The following is a 14971-nucleotide window of genomic DNA, read 5'->3' as shown; positions in this document are numbered from 1 at the left end:
AATGTGAAGGGGCAGCGACTCCAAGCTCCTCTCTAATAAGTGAGCTCCTCACACGGTCATGGAGAGTTTGCCCAGCAACTTGTCGGAGAAACTCATTTCAGCCACTTTTATCCGTGATCTCATTCTTTCCGTTATTACACAGAGTTCATGACCATATGAGAGTGGGTATGTAGATTGACTGTTAAATTGAGAATTTTATTTATGGCTCAGCACCCTCTCCACCACGGTGGTCCGGTATAGTGATAGCATTACTGCAGACGCTTCACCTAATCTACAGTCAACCTCACGATCCCTCTTCCCATCACTCGTGAACAAGATCCTGAGATACTTGAACTTCTTTACTTGGTGTAGATTCTCACTCCATACCTAAGGGAAAATGTCACCTGTTTCCAGGAGATAACCATGGCCTCAGACTTGCAGGTGCTCATCCACATACCGACTGATTCACACAGTGCAAACTGTTCAAGTGAACGCTGGAGTCCTTCATGCGAGGAAGCCAGAAGAACAACTTCATCCGCAAATATGTCAGCTCCTGAGCCCCTCAATGGAAGCCTTAGCTAAGACAGCCTCACAGTATCTAGGGCCTTCAGTAACTCCAGGTGAATCTCATCAACTCCAGGAACTTTGCCACTGCATAGCTTTTTAACCACCTGAGTAACTTCAGCCAAGGAAATGGAATCTGACACCCCAGACACTTCTGGCCCTGCCTTCTGTCCAGGAGGCATGTCTCCTGGGTTAAGGAGTTCCTCAAAGTGCTCCTTCAAACACCCGACAATATGCACAGTCAAGTTCAGAGTTTCACCACAGCTTGCATAGTGTCCCCCCCCTTCCCCTCCTGAGCTGTCGGAGTGTTTACCAGAACTTCTTTGAGGCTTCTCGGAAGGCGTTCTCCATGGCCTCTCCAAACTCCTCCCACACTCTGGATTTTGCTTCTGCCACAGCTGCATCCTTTTTCACTTGCCGGTACCCATCTACAGAATTGTAATTTCCAGAGCCAGCCAAGTCTGAAAAGCCTCCTTCTTCCACTTGATAGCTTCCCTCACCCCAATGTCCACCAATGGGTTCTTGGGTTGCCACCATAGCAGGCACCGACAAGAATTTTACCACAGCTATATGCAGCTGCTTCCACAACAGAACACAGTCCTTTCAGACTCCATGTCCCCTTCCTTCTCCAGAACATGTGAGAGTGGTCTCTGCCAGCCTTTCCCAGTACACCCTCACTATGTTTGGGCTTACCAGGTCTGTCTGGCAGCTTTCCCTACTATCGGATCCAACTTACCACCAGATGGTGATCAGTTGACAGCTCAGCCCCTCTCTTTACCTGAGTGTTCAAAACATGTAGCCTCAGATCAGAGGACACAACCACAAAGGCGATCATTGACCTTTAGCCAAATGTGCTCTGGTACCAAGCACACTTATGAGCCACTTTGTGTTTCAACGTGGTGTTCGTAATGGACAAACCATGACTAGCACAGAAGTCCAATAACATCACCCCACTCGGGTTCAGATCAGTTCCTCCCAATCACTCCTCTCCAGGTTTCCCAGTCATTGCCAAGTCTCTAGAACACCCCTCACTACCTCCAAGAAGGCCAAATACTCTGAGCTGCTGTTTGGTGCATATTCACACACAAAAGTCAAAGTTTTCATCTATGCAAGCCCAAACCACATTTAGGCAACCCTCTTGTTTACTGGGACAAACTCCAACTGTACGGCCGCCAGCTGGGGACTTGTGAGTATCCCCAAACCTGCCCGGTGCCTCTCACCCTGTGCAACTCCTGAGTAGGAGAGGGACCAACCTCTATTATGTAGTTTGGTTCCAGAGCCCACACTGTGTGTAGAGGTGAGCCCAACTATATCTATCTCATTTCTCTCAAGCTCACGCACCAGCTTTGGCTCTTTCCCCTCCAGCGAGGTTATGTTCCACATACCAAGAACCAGTTTCCGCTGCCAAGTTTCATGACACCAGGGGCCCCTTCATCCCTGCTCTGTGTCTGATGGGCATTGCACCACACCCCTACGCTGGATCTTCCAGGTGGTGAGCCCACGTGATTCTCCCATGCCTCCATTTTTCGGGCTGACCATGGCCAAGTTAAGTGGCCTGCCTGGCAACCAGGTGCCCGCCGTCTGACATTACCCCCAGGCCTGGCTCCACATTTAGGGCCCAGTATCCCTCTCCCAGGCAGGGTACACTTTAATCCTCTTAAGCTGTTCATAGGGGTGCTTCTTGGAAGCGTCTGGATCCTCACTTCCTGCCTGTTTGCCATGGGAGAGCGTACTGGGAGGTAACAGCTCCCGACTGCACCCAAAATCACATGCTTGAACCAAGCATACTGAATTGGATCCAGTGCGCACTGTCCAACTGTTAAAGCAGTACACTCTTTCAGTAAGCGAGTGTGCAGTATCCACGCAACCTCGGATGCACTACATCCTCCTTACAAAAGTCCCACCAGTCGCTAAAAGCCCTGTTAGCCAACTTTTCTTGGCTTGCGGAGAAAGTAGAGCCGTTGGTGAGTCTTCTTGGCCAGTGATGCTGTGTTGATGTTCCAGGAGAGGTCCTTTGTGACGTGCACACCCAGGAACTTGGTGCTGCGCACCCTCTCCACAGCAGCTCCATTGATGGATAGAGGGGCATGTGTGTCGGTTCTCCTGAAGTCCACAACAATCTCCTTGGTCTTCTCAGTGTTCAGAGAGAGATTGTTGTGTTTGCACCAAGAGGCCAACCGGCTCACCTTGCTCCTGTAGTGTGACTCATCGTTGTTGCTGATGAGGCCTACCACAGTCGTGTCATCCGCAAACTTGATGAAGAGGTTGGAGGTGTGTGATGGAGAGCAGTCGTGGGTTAGCAGAGTGAACAGAAGGGGGCTCAGCACACATCCTTGGGGAGCCCCCGTGTTCAGAGTGATGGTGCTGGACGAGTTACTGCCAACCCGTACTGCCTGTGGTCTTCCAGTCAGGAAGTCAAGCAGCCAGTTGCACAGTGATGTGTTCAGTCCCAGTCTGTCCAGTTTCTGAATGAGCTGTTGGGGGATGATTGTGTTGAATCTCACTTATTGGAATAATATTATTGGTTTTATTCTAATGTTTGTTTGTCTATTTTTTATCAAATAAACATGTATTGCTCAGATAAATAGCTTAAATCTCAATCTCTGATGCCTAAAACATTTTCACATTACTGTACATACAGACAATAATATATTAACTGTTTAATTTTACCAAATATATGAAATAGTATTAAAGTTGACCTACCATAACATGAATAAGCCACAGTCATTACTAAACAGTTGTCTTCGATGGTCCTGACATGTAAAGAACTAGAGTGTCTGATAGGAGTCATACAAACACAACTAAATGTATAATGAAAATAAATACTTTAATCTTTACCTTGAAAGTGAAGCCATTTTTTTGGTCCTGTGTCCAGAGATGAATTGTCTTGCAAGACCACTAATAGAGACCAAACAAAATATGTTTAAAAAATGCACCTAAACAATTAATAAATAGATTACAGGAGAAAAGGTCACAGGAATGTGACCCGTGACATGCACACCTCACAATAAGACCTTATGAACATGGCCCTGCAACTAAGTTACTCGAATACTACAGGTTAAAGGAACGTAACCTGCAGAAGTACAGAACAGCATGTGACCTCAACAGTGTCTTATATGTCTCCTTATATGTCTTCTATACCTCCGAATCCCTGTGACTGTGGTGTTTGGAAATATTTTGAGTAGTATGGGTTTTTTGATAGCCGATGCAGATTTTTAGACAGCAGTAGTGGCCGATGGCCAATATGTAAAGCCGATATTCCCATTCCTCAGGCAGTAAATAAACTAGAGGCAGTATCATGATTTATTTTTACAGAAACCCCTTCAAATTTGTAAAAGAAACCATTTAGAGGTCCTGACCACATATATATGATGTGGTCAAAAGCTTAAAAACCACAAAAATATATAGGTGCTTATCTTATTTTTGAAAGAAAAAATGTTAGTGACTATAAACTGAAGAGTTCATGAGTCCCATTACTTTTTAAACTTGTATCTCCAGGGGTCTACTTCCATCAGGTAAAATTTGAAGTTATTCATGCTGGAGCAGACAGTGGACAGATGGCCTCTCCACGTGTCTCTTTAGACCCCAAGCTCTCCATAAGGAAAATGATTACTTTTACGCAAAAATACAGTGTATGTCTTGTCTAGACCTAATGTCAACATCTTACAGTGTTTTTCTATGAGAAACTAGCCTCCTGTCCCTCACCAAGTGGCAATTTACCCTCACCAAACAGTAAAAACCCATAGGTATGGTGTCTTTTATTTTGATGTACTGAGTTTATTTCTGATGTTTACACTTGTTTCTCACTGAATACAGTGTGCCTTTAAATGTCTGACGTGTTAAAAGGCGAGAGCTGCACTCTGATTGGCTGTAGAGCGTGGCAAGTTCCCCCACACCCCTGCTGCATTTAAATGTCCTCAGTAGGGGAAACGTAAATAGTAAAATATACATCTAAGCTTTCAAAACATGTTTATTGACTTGATTATTGTTGTGGCTGCCAAACAGAATCATTTGAGTCTCTCTCGCAGTGTCTGTGTCTGTTAGGTGCTGAAAACATATGTGCTCTGCTGCGTGTTTGTCCCTCCTCCTTGGGTGCGCATCGCCATAACTCTGCCCCTAATTGTTTTACAGACTTTATTGACATGTCATGGCAGTGGGTGTGAGGTGACTCCACAGGGAATATATTTTAATAATTTTTTGGAAATGTGTACTATTTTCTCAGGATTTTTCGGCCAGTACTTTTAACACAAACATGAGGATTACTCACGAACGGTTTGATGGAGAGACTGAGATTTAGTCTCGTTTTGTAGGGGACTATCTAAGGTAAGTGCTGCTGGGCTAACTTTGTGTGTGAGATGCTTGTGGGCTCTTCAGGCTTCGAGAAGCAACGGTTTTGTCATTGATGAGGAAGAAACCTGAAGTTTGGATTATCTTGTTTTTTTGGCTGTAATTCCTTAGTCCTACATTTTAGCATATATCCTCGTGATCCTGAGAGTCTGCCCGTTTGATTGGTGTATGATATGTACACATTATTCAAATATGGCACCATGAAAAATCTGAAAATCTGTACTGTCACTAACATTTTTTCATAACAATTTCTGGCCAAGGTATATTTTGACCAAAAATAATTACTTATTGAGTGGGATTTTATGTAAAATGACTGGCTAAATAACGCTGGGTAACTAGGTTACAACTATCAACTCAGTCGTTTATGATAGCAGATTATTGAGTGTTATGAAGAGCAGCCAGTAACAAATAGTGAGCGCTGAAGAAGAGAAAATAATTCATACTGTTTTCTCTGATGAAGCGGCATGCAGCTACAGGTTGGAGGCTTGTACTCCTGTACTTGTGCGTTCAATGTCTGCCTGTAAGATGGCAAAATGGATGCAAGGGGCGCTCTAACAACCAGAATGACGGAGCTGCCCACAGCATTGCCTGTGTGCATTGTATAAATATCGGCCTCTTGCGCTCATATATCGGCCGATGCCGACTATATAAAAAATGCCAAAAAAATCGGTCTGATTAATCGGCCGGCCGATATATTGGTCGACCACTAATTTTGAGTCAAGAATAAGTATTTCTTGCTCAGCTGGCTTTAACACCTAAGAAACCTATGCAGTCTTTTTTTTCAAGATTAAATGCAGAGTGAACAAGTGTATTATTTGAATTATGTGACACCATGACAGTTTTTAAAAAATAGCATAACTGTAGAATATCACTCAAACATTGCTATGCATTATCAAATGGCAATCCCCAGTCTGGCTTATACACAACTTGAGGTGACCTGGAGCTGGTACCCAAATCAGTATTAAAAGTCTTTCACATGTGCATGATTCTAAGATTGGAAACAAAATACATAAACCATTTTAGAATGTCTAAAATGCCTAGATTGTTGTCTGCATTGAATGTGATTTGGCATAAATTATTTACTTACAGGAAGTCTACACATGGGGTCACAATTATTTGGTGGCAGCCATGATGGGACAATGTACAGGTCAGCTATGAAAATGGCTTTCCCCTAGGAAAGTGTAACAGTAAAATTTACAACACTGAACACAGATACTTATGTATGATTTGGCAATTTCTCCAGTCACTTCAAAACCACAGTGAAAGAAATAGTGATGGGAATTTCGGCTCTTTTTGGGGAGCCGACACTTTTGGCTCGGCTCTTCATAAAGAGCCGGCTCTTTCGGCTCCTAAATGACTCTTTGTTTTACCACTTATTTCCACTGGTACAGAACAATATTACCTACATTTTACATGACTATATGGACAAAATATTATTGTTCAATATTAAAAATAATAAATAGTGTTGCAATGGCCAATTGTTTTTATGGCTGTCTTGTAATAACTCATTGATTGCACTCACACACTCAATTGTATAAATAACTGGGTTTTTATTTAAACACCTTAATAAAAAATCACTTGTAAACTCTGACATATATCCAATGGAACCCAAAAGGCAGGTATTACAAAATAGCTTATTAAATTAAATAATCATCCATTTCTGGGTAATAAAATAAACAAATACTCTGCAAAGTGCAAAACAGCAGCATTCAACCTTAGTGATTAAAACAACCACAACTGTCAACAAACATTTAACTGCTTTAACATTTTCTTCAACTATTTTTTGGAAGGCAGATTGGAATTCAGGAAAACCAAGTATCTCAGCTTGGAGGGTTGGAGCTTGCTTGTTGTTCTCTGATTGGTTGAATGACAAGCCTTAGAAAAAAATGGCTCGGTCTTAGACGGAAACCGGCTCTCATCGTTCACTTACAAGAGTCGGCTCTTTGAACCCGTTTGTTCGCGACCGACACATCACTAGAAAGAAACATAACACATGCAGACAAACCAAACGACACACAACAAATAAAATAATTATGTTGTAAACATATATATCACTTCAGTCTACCCACTGTTGCCTCAAGGTCTGTAGACAAGCCCAAAGTCTTCTCTCGTCAAATAGGTTTTTGTACTCTTGGCTATGATCTCATTTTCTGGCCTTTCAGAGTCCAGGGCATAGGAGAGCTGACACACAATCATGTTTCAGTGCATGTTTATCTCATTACAATAACATATTAAAATTAATAACGAGATAAATGTATATTTGCACATACCAGTTTATCTTGATCTGGGTGATGGCCTGTGTCCAAGAAGTTCAAGAAGCTTTTATGTTGTCAAATTTTGTGAGAACTTCACACTAGATTCCACACTGAACTTCTGTTAGTATAGCAATATAACTTAAGAGTCAACAAAAGAACAAATGAAAACACAAAACAGTTGAAAACAATTTGTTTACAAGCCGCTCCTCGGTTACCATGACCATTTCACCTTCCTTTGTGGATTGAGGAGAGTTTCTGATATTCAGTTTTCATACTTTCTCAGAATTCCAATCTAATGGAGCCCATCAGTCATAACAAGGGTGGACGGCAATCCATGGAGCCCATCAGTCATAACAAGGGTGGACGGCAATCCATGGAGCCCATCAGTCATAACAAGGGTGGATGGCAAACTGGTTCTTTGTACAACCTACAAAATTTCTTTTTTGGCATGGGAAAACATGTCACATGTAACAGTGAAAATACAATAAAACATAATTACTTAAAAAGGTCATTCTCTCCTTTAAACTGCTCATCTGGATCATTGATGTCACTTACTGTACCAAGAAAAAGAAAATTGAGAAGTAAACATAAGCTTGTTTCGTTTGTTTTGTCTTGTGTTCCCTGTACTTTAAAAGATCACACATTTTTACTGTAAAGTACCACATGACTTCATTTGCAAGATAACTAACTGAAGATTTAATTTACTGGCCATGCTGAATACTCATTTTTTGTGGCGGTCCAAACGCATGGGTAATAGCCACAGTTTATACATGATCATGGTTTGTCATTGCCTGAGTGAAGGCTAGTGTCTCTTGGAGGAAGCTTAATTTTACGTAGTCCCTCCAATGGGTTTATGGTCCTTGAAACAGATGAACAGACTCTAAAAACAGAAGAATGGCAGTGACCAAAGTGGAAATCAATACTACTTGAATTTAAATAGTTATTAAGAAGTAGAATTTCACCTACTGTCAATGATTCCACCAAGGCAGACTATCCTGGTATTATTTGTAATCACTGTGGGGTTTTCCAAACTGGGACATTCAGTGCAAAACAAGCATCTTGTTTCCGCTGGGATTAGCTGTTGGGTATAGTCAGTGGTTTTGGTTTTAAAATTTTTTGGGGAATTTTGCTGGAATTTTCTTCTCTTTGTAAATGTACTGCACAACACTTCCCAAGTTGGTTTTGATTGGTGGATAAATGACACTGCCAGATAGATCTGATGTTTCATCATGTGAAGCTGCATTTATAGTCTGGAATAAACCTCTTTGTGTTTGAAACAAATGCCACTTCCCAATGCTTTTGTGGATGCATAAAATTCTTGGCTTGGCATAAGGGCAATGCCAAGTCTTAGCAGTTGTGTTATAAATCACCATGACTCTGCTGAGATGACTGTAATTATTTCTTTGTGGTTCACAGATGGACAGACAAATGTTCGCTGAGGATCCTATACAGGTGACCTTTACAGAAAAAGGAACATGAGCTTTCAGAGTTGCTTTTTGCTTATTCAGACATGAAATCTTCCTGGATTCACCAAATATCTTACTTTGAACCATTTCATTAAGAACATTTGCTTGAAGGATATCTTCATGTGCAATTTTGAAAAGTACTTAAATTTAGTCCACTTCTTTGTGCTAAAATCTGAAATTGCAGGTGCTCTTCAAGTTCATATTTAAGGATGTGCACTTTCCCCCATTTTCTGCACATGTACGGGCACTGAAAATCTATGTCTGGCTGTACAGCAGATATACCATTGGTGGCATCAATACAAACACTATAAAAATGTAAGATCTTAGTAATGTCTTTTTCAGAGTCGACATGAATTTTAGAAATGACCGCAGGCAAAATTTTCTGTTAACAGATAGTACAGTATTAATAAACATAGTTTTAATATATATAAGTACATTATATTATGATGTATTAACTTAATGTTCCAAACAATAATTTCTAGCTTTCAATCTATAGTGTTTCAGTTGATGTTTAATAAAAATAACACTTTTTACACTTTTTGACAACTGCCAAGTTTTCAGGACACCTAAGATACTTTTTCTAAACTCTAATCACAGCAACACACCTACCTCATACAATTAGCCAAGAACTTCATTGCCTGACATTTTTTAACTAAACACCAACATTGAATTTCAAAATGCAATGCAACAAGCCAGCTAAATCTGATAATTCTTTCAAAAAACTATCACCTGTTTCCTATACAAAAGCAGCATAGAATCAATCACAACACACCCACTGTCAAAATACTAATAGCCAATGACTTTACAGAAACATTAGTTTTCTACTGTCCACCAGCAAACAAAAACCAACCGAAATAATAGACATTGAGACATTGCATGTTTGTAATTTTTACAATATATTTTTTGCTTGATTGTAAAATCTGTGCTTTATTCACAACATATTTACAAGTGAGTGATATTTACTGTAGTAAATGTACACGATAAAGCCTGTGAAACAAAATATCTAGACATATTAAATGTGTTCACTGTTGGGACATGAAATTGCTGCTAGTATTCAACAAACAACGTCAACATACTTAGACTTAGCCCATTTGTGTGAAAAATAAAATACACAAGTACAGTTAAAAAACACACATTACATTACAGTAATCAGTAAAACTATTATCTTGTTACAGTTAGGTACGTTATTTAGCATTATGTTTTTTAACTTACTGAGATTTGACATAAGATACCACTTAAGCAATCTGACCAAACTCGCGACTATCACTACGTTCACACTAGCAGACGACACGTCACTTACATGGCTCCAAGTATGTCTTTTGTGGGTGTGTCAAGGCTGCTCGAGTTGTTATGGAAGAGGGTTCAGAGAGTTTTCAGAGTGTTCAGAGAGCAGAAACTGATTGAACTTCAGCTACTGACGATTGATTCACCACATCATAACATATTGGCATAAAGTTGAGAAAATCTCAACTTGGTCGCTTGTCGCCATGTTACTTTGTACATGTGTCGCTTTGCCGCCTGCTAGTGTGAATGCATGGTAATAGCAGTGATTTTTGGCATTTTTTATAAAATCGGCATCGGCCGATATATTAGCGCAAGAGGGCGATATTTACACAATGCACACAGGCAATGCTGTGGGCAGCTTCATCATTCTGGCTGTTAGAGCGCCCCTTGCATCCATTTTGCCATCTTACAGGCAGACATCATTGAGCACAAGTACAGGAGTACAAGCCTCCAACCTGTAGCTGCATGCCATCTCATCAGAGAAAACAGTATGAATTATTTTCTCTTCTTCAGCTCTCACTATTTGTTACTGGCTGCTCTTTGTAACATACACTCAATCTGCTGTCATAAACGACGGAGTTGATAGTTGTAACCTAGAAACCCAGCATTATTTAGCCTCTTATTTCACTCATTGGTCGGCGGCACCTATAAAAAAATCACTCATTGTTATATCCGTCAGTATATCTCAAGTACAAACCAGATTCCAAAAAAGTTGGGACACTAAACATTGTGAAACATTGTGAAAAATTGTGAATAAAAACTGAATGCAATGATGTGGAGGTGCCAACATCTAATATATTCAGAATAGAACACAAATCACAGATCAAAAGTTTAAACTGAGAGACTGTATCATTTTAAGGGAAAAATATGTTGTTTCAAAATTTCATGGCGTCAACAAATCCCCAAAAAGTAGGGACAAGGCCATTTTTTACCACTGTGTGGCATCCCCCCTTCTTCTTACAACACTCAACAGACGTCTGGGGACAGAGGAGACCAGTTTCTCAAGTTTAGAAATAGGAATGCTCTCCATCCATCCATGTCTAATACAGGCCTCTAATTGTTCAATCGTCTTGGGCCTTCTTTGTCACACCTTCCTCTTTATGATGCACCAAATGTTCTCTATAGGTGAAAGATCTGGACTGCAGGCTGGCCATTTCAGTACCTGGATCCTTCTCCATGATGTTGTGATTACTGCAGAATGTCATTATGGCATTATCTTGTAGAAAAATGCAGGGTCTTCCCTGAAAGAGATGACGTCTAGATGGGAGCATATGTTGTTCTAGAACCTGAACATAGTTCTCTGCATTAATGGTGCCTTTCCAGACACGCAAGCTGCCCATGCCACAAGCACTCATGCAACCCCATACCATCAGTGATGCAGGCTTCTGAACGGAGCATTGATAACAACTTGGGTTATCCTTGTCCTCTCTGGTCCGGATGACATGTCATCCCAGTGTTCCATAAAGAAATTCAAATTGTGACTCATCTGACCACAGAACAGTCTTCCATTTTGCCACACTTCATTTTAAAAGACCCCTGGCCCAGTGCAAACGTCTGAGCTTGTGGAGCTTGCTTAGAAATGGCTTCCTCTTTGCACTGTAGAGTTTCAGCTGGCAACGGCGGATGGCACGGTGGATTGTGTTCATTGACAATGCTTTCTGGAATTATTCCTGGGCCCATTCTGTTATTTCCTTGACAGTGTCATTTCTGTTTGAGGTGCAGTGACATTTAAGGGCCCGGAGATCGCGAGCATCCAGTAGAGTTTTACGGCCTTGACCCTTACGCACAGCAATTGTTCCAGATTCTCTGAATCTTTTGATGATGTTATGCACGGTTGATGATGATAACTTAAAAGTCTTTGCTTTTTTACGCTGGGTAACACCATTCTCGTATTGCTGCACTATCTTTCTGCGCAACAATGGTGGAATTTGTGATCCTCTTACCATCTTGGCTTCAGAGAGACACTGACACTCTGAGAAGCTCTTTTTAAACCCAACCATGTTGTCAATTTACGTAATTAGTGTTAATTGGTCTTCCAGCTGTTCGTTATATGCTCAATTTCCTTTTTCCAGCCACTTTTTTTGCTACTTGTCCCAACTTTTTTGGGATTTGTTGACACTGTGAAATTTTGAATCAACATATTTTTCCTTTAAAATGTTACATTTATTCAGATTAAACTTTTGATCTGTCATCTATTATGAATAAAATATTGACATTTGCCAACTCCACATCATTGCATTCAGTTTTAATTCACAATTTGTTTAGTGTCCCAAATTTTTGGAATCCGGTTTGCACTACAGGTCCAAACTCGACAGTTAATGTACAAAATTATAGCTTAAAGTCACTGATTTTCATTGATTGAATCATTTTATATATATTCTGCTTTGATGAATAAGTATTTTTGCTGTTACTGGAAATTGTTATGAAAAAATATTAGTGACAGATTTTCAGATTTTTCACAGTGCCATATTTGAGTAATGTGTACATATCATACACATCAAAAAGTAAGATATTCCAAACTTCAGGTTTCTTCCTCATCGATGACAAAACCGCTGCTTCTCGAAGCCTGAAGAGCCCACAAGCATCTCACACACAAAGTGAACACAGCAGTGCTTACCTTAGATAGTCCCCTTCAAAACGAGAATAAATCTGAGTCAAACTTTTTTCGTCAAACTACTCGTGGGTTATCCTCATGTTTGTGTCAAGAGTACTGGCCGAAGAAAATCCAGAAAAAATAGTACACATTTTAAAACAATAATTAAAATATGACCCCTGTGGACCAGTGTCACTGCAGCGTAGCTTAGGCTCTCAGCTTTCCAACGGCATGTCAATCAAATCTGTAGACCAATCAGGGGCAGAGTTATGACGATGTGAACCCAAGGAGGAGGGACAAACAAGCAGCAGAGCACATGTTTTCAGCGCCTAACAGACCCAGACACCGCAAGAGAGACTCAACAGTTCTGTTTGGCTGCCACAAGCTCCACTAACAATAATCAAGTCAATAAACATGTTTCAAAGCTTAGATGTCTTTACTAGTTACATTTCCCCCACTGAGGACGTTTAAATGCAGCAGGACTGTGGGGGAGGTTGCCTTGCTCTACAGCCAATCATAGTGCAGCTCTTGCCTTTTAACACGTCAGACATTTAAAGGAACACTGTAGTCAGTGAGAAACAAGTGTAAACATCAGAAATAAACTTAGTATATTAGAATAAAACACGCCATACCTAAGGGTTTTTACTGTTTGGTGAGGGGTAAATAGCCACTTGGTGAGGGACAGGAGACGAGTTTCTCATAGAAATTAAAGAAAAACACTAAGATGTTGACATTAGGTCTAGACAAGATATAAACACTGTATTTTTGCAGTAAAAGTAATCATTTTCCTTATAGAGAGCTTGGGGTCTAAAGAGACACTTGTAGAGGCCATCTGTCCACTGTCTGCTCCAGCTTCAATAACTTCAAATCAGTAAGAGGTATCAACTTCAAATTTTACCTGATGAAGGGCCTACAATTTTTGTGGTTTTCATAAGCTTTTGACCACTTCATATATATTTCAGGACCTCTAAATGGTTTCTTTTACAAATTTGAAGGGATTTCTGTAAAAATAAGCCATGATAATGTCTCTAGTTTATTCACTGCCTGAGGAATGAAAATATCGGCTTTACATATTGGCCATCGGCCACTACTGCTGTCTAAAAATCTGCATTGGCCATCAGAAAGCCCATATCGATCGATCACTAGGTAATAGCATGCAACGTTTCCATATATACTCACACACACGCGTAGTGTTTGTCACTTCTGTCCTCACATTGGAGGTGAGTCTCAGTGCATGATGGGATGCAGTACACAATGACGATTGCTCTGCTGTACACTGCAAAATATGAGCAGAGTAGTACATCATCCGAGTGTATTGCAAATTTTCAGTTTGGTCACACACTGCATACTACATACTACTTTTAGCCAAATTCAGTGTGCGAGTAGTATGCCATTTGGAATACACTGTTTGAACTGTTTAATCTCCTTTTGTGGATCAAGTCACTTGCCTGTTTTTGTGACGTACTTTAGTTCTTTGGATTTTGAGGACTTCCTTTCACTCGATCCACACATAAATGTAGCAGTACGTCTTCAAATGTGGCCTGCAAGAGAACAAGCTAGCACTAGGTGGCACTGTTGTTTATGGGGGTGTGGGGCCAAATTAAAACATATTTGCTTTGTCTTCTGAGCTCTGCCTACCTGCAGCTTAGTATATTTCACATTTACAGTACCGTTGTGAAAACAAGTTTCACATACACCTCTCTCTCAGGGTTTGGTTATTCTACTAATACACACTCTCCCTGTCTCTAGCGTAGGCTGCAGCCAAGGTAGGACATTTCCTCAGTTGGACTGTCCTATGAAGATTTCTCCTTAGTAATCCAATCACACATATGGAACAGTCTAAGGAGGCTGTGTTGTGACATCACCGGAGTGGACTTATCTGCCTTGAAGAACTACCATGACTAAGTTAAAATAAGTTGTATTTGCTTATTAATATTGTTCTTCAAGACATCCATCCATCCATTCATTATCCACCACTTATCCGGGTCCGAGTAAAGAAACCCAGACCTCCCTCTCCCCAGCCACTGCTTCCAACTCTTCCGGGGGTACACTGAGGCGTTCCCAGGCCAGTCGAGACATGTACAGGGTGGGCCATTTATATGGATACACCTTAATAAAATGGGAATTGTTGGTGATATTAACTTCCCGTTTGTGGCACATTAGTATATGGCAGGGGGGAAAGTTTTCAAGATGGGTTTGCCTTGGGAGAACCTACCAGGGGCTATTGCCCCCAAAAACATAGCTCTTAGGCTCACACCGGCACGCAAACCCCTCCACCACGTTAAGGTGTTAATCTAGGGAGGGGTTCTTCAAGACAATACTACTTTTAAACATTTTATTAAAACTCATACTTCAAACTGAAACACTGAAACTTCAGCTTTAAACCTTTACATTTCAAGGATGCTTCATATTGGAACAGCCTTCTATGACGTTACGTAGTGACCGAGAAATGCAGCCCAGCTCGGCTGCAGCCTAGGCTTTGG

At 40.8% G+C, this 14971-nt stretch overlaps 1 protein-coding gene across 1 annotated transcript in view; it reads left to right on the top strand.

Annotated features, from left to right (window-relative positions):
- Nucleotides 1-14971, top strand: part of nbeal1 (neurobeachin-like 1) — a 203981-nt gene that overhangs the window by 18485 nt on the left and 170525 nt on the right. The gene's annotated exons all lie outside the window — the stretch shown is intronic.

Source organism: Hoplias malabaricus, chromosome 3 (assembly GCF_029633855.1).
Source record: "Hoplias malabaricus isolate fHopMal1 chromosome 3, fHopMal1.hap1, whole genome shotgun sequence".
Lineage (NCBI taxonomy): Eukaryota > Metazoa > Chordata > Actinopteri > Characiformes > Erythrinidae > Hoplias > Hoplias malabaricus.
Note: the sequence above shows the minus strand (reverse complement) of the source record. Positions and strands in the feature narration are given on the sequence as shown.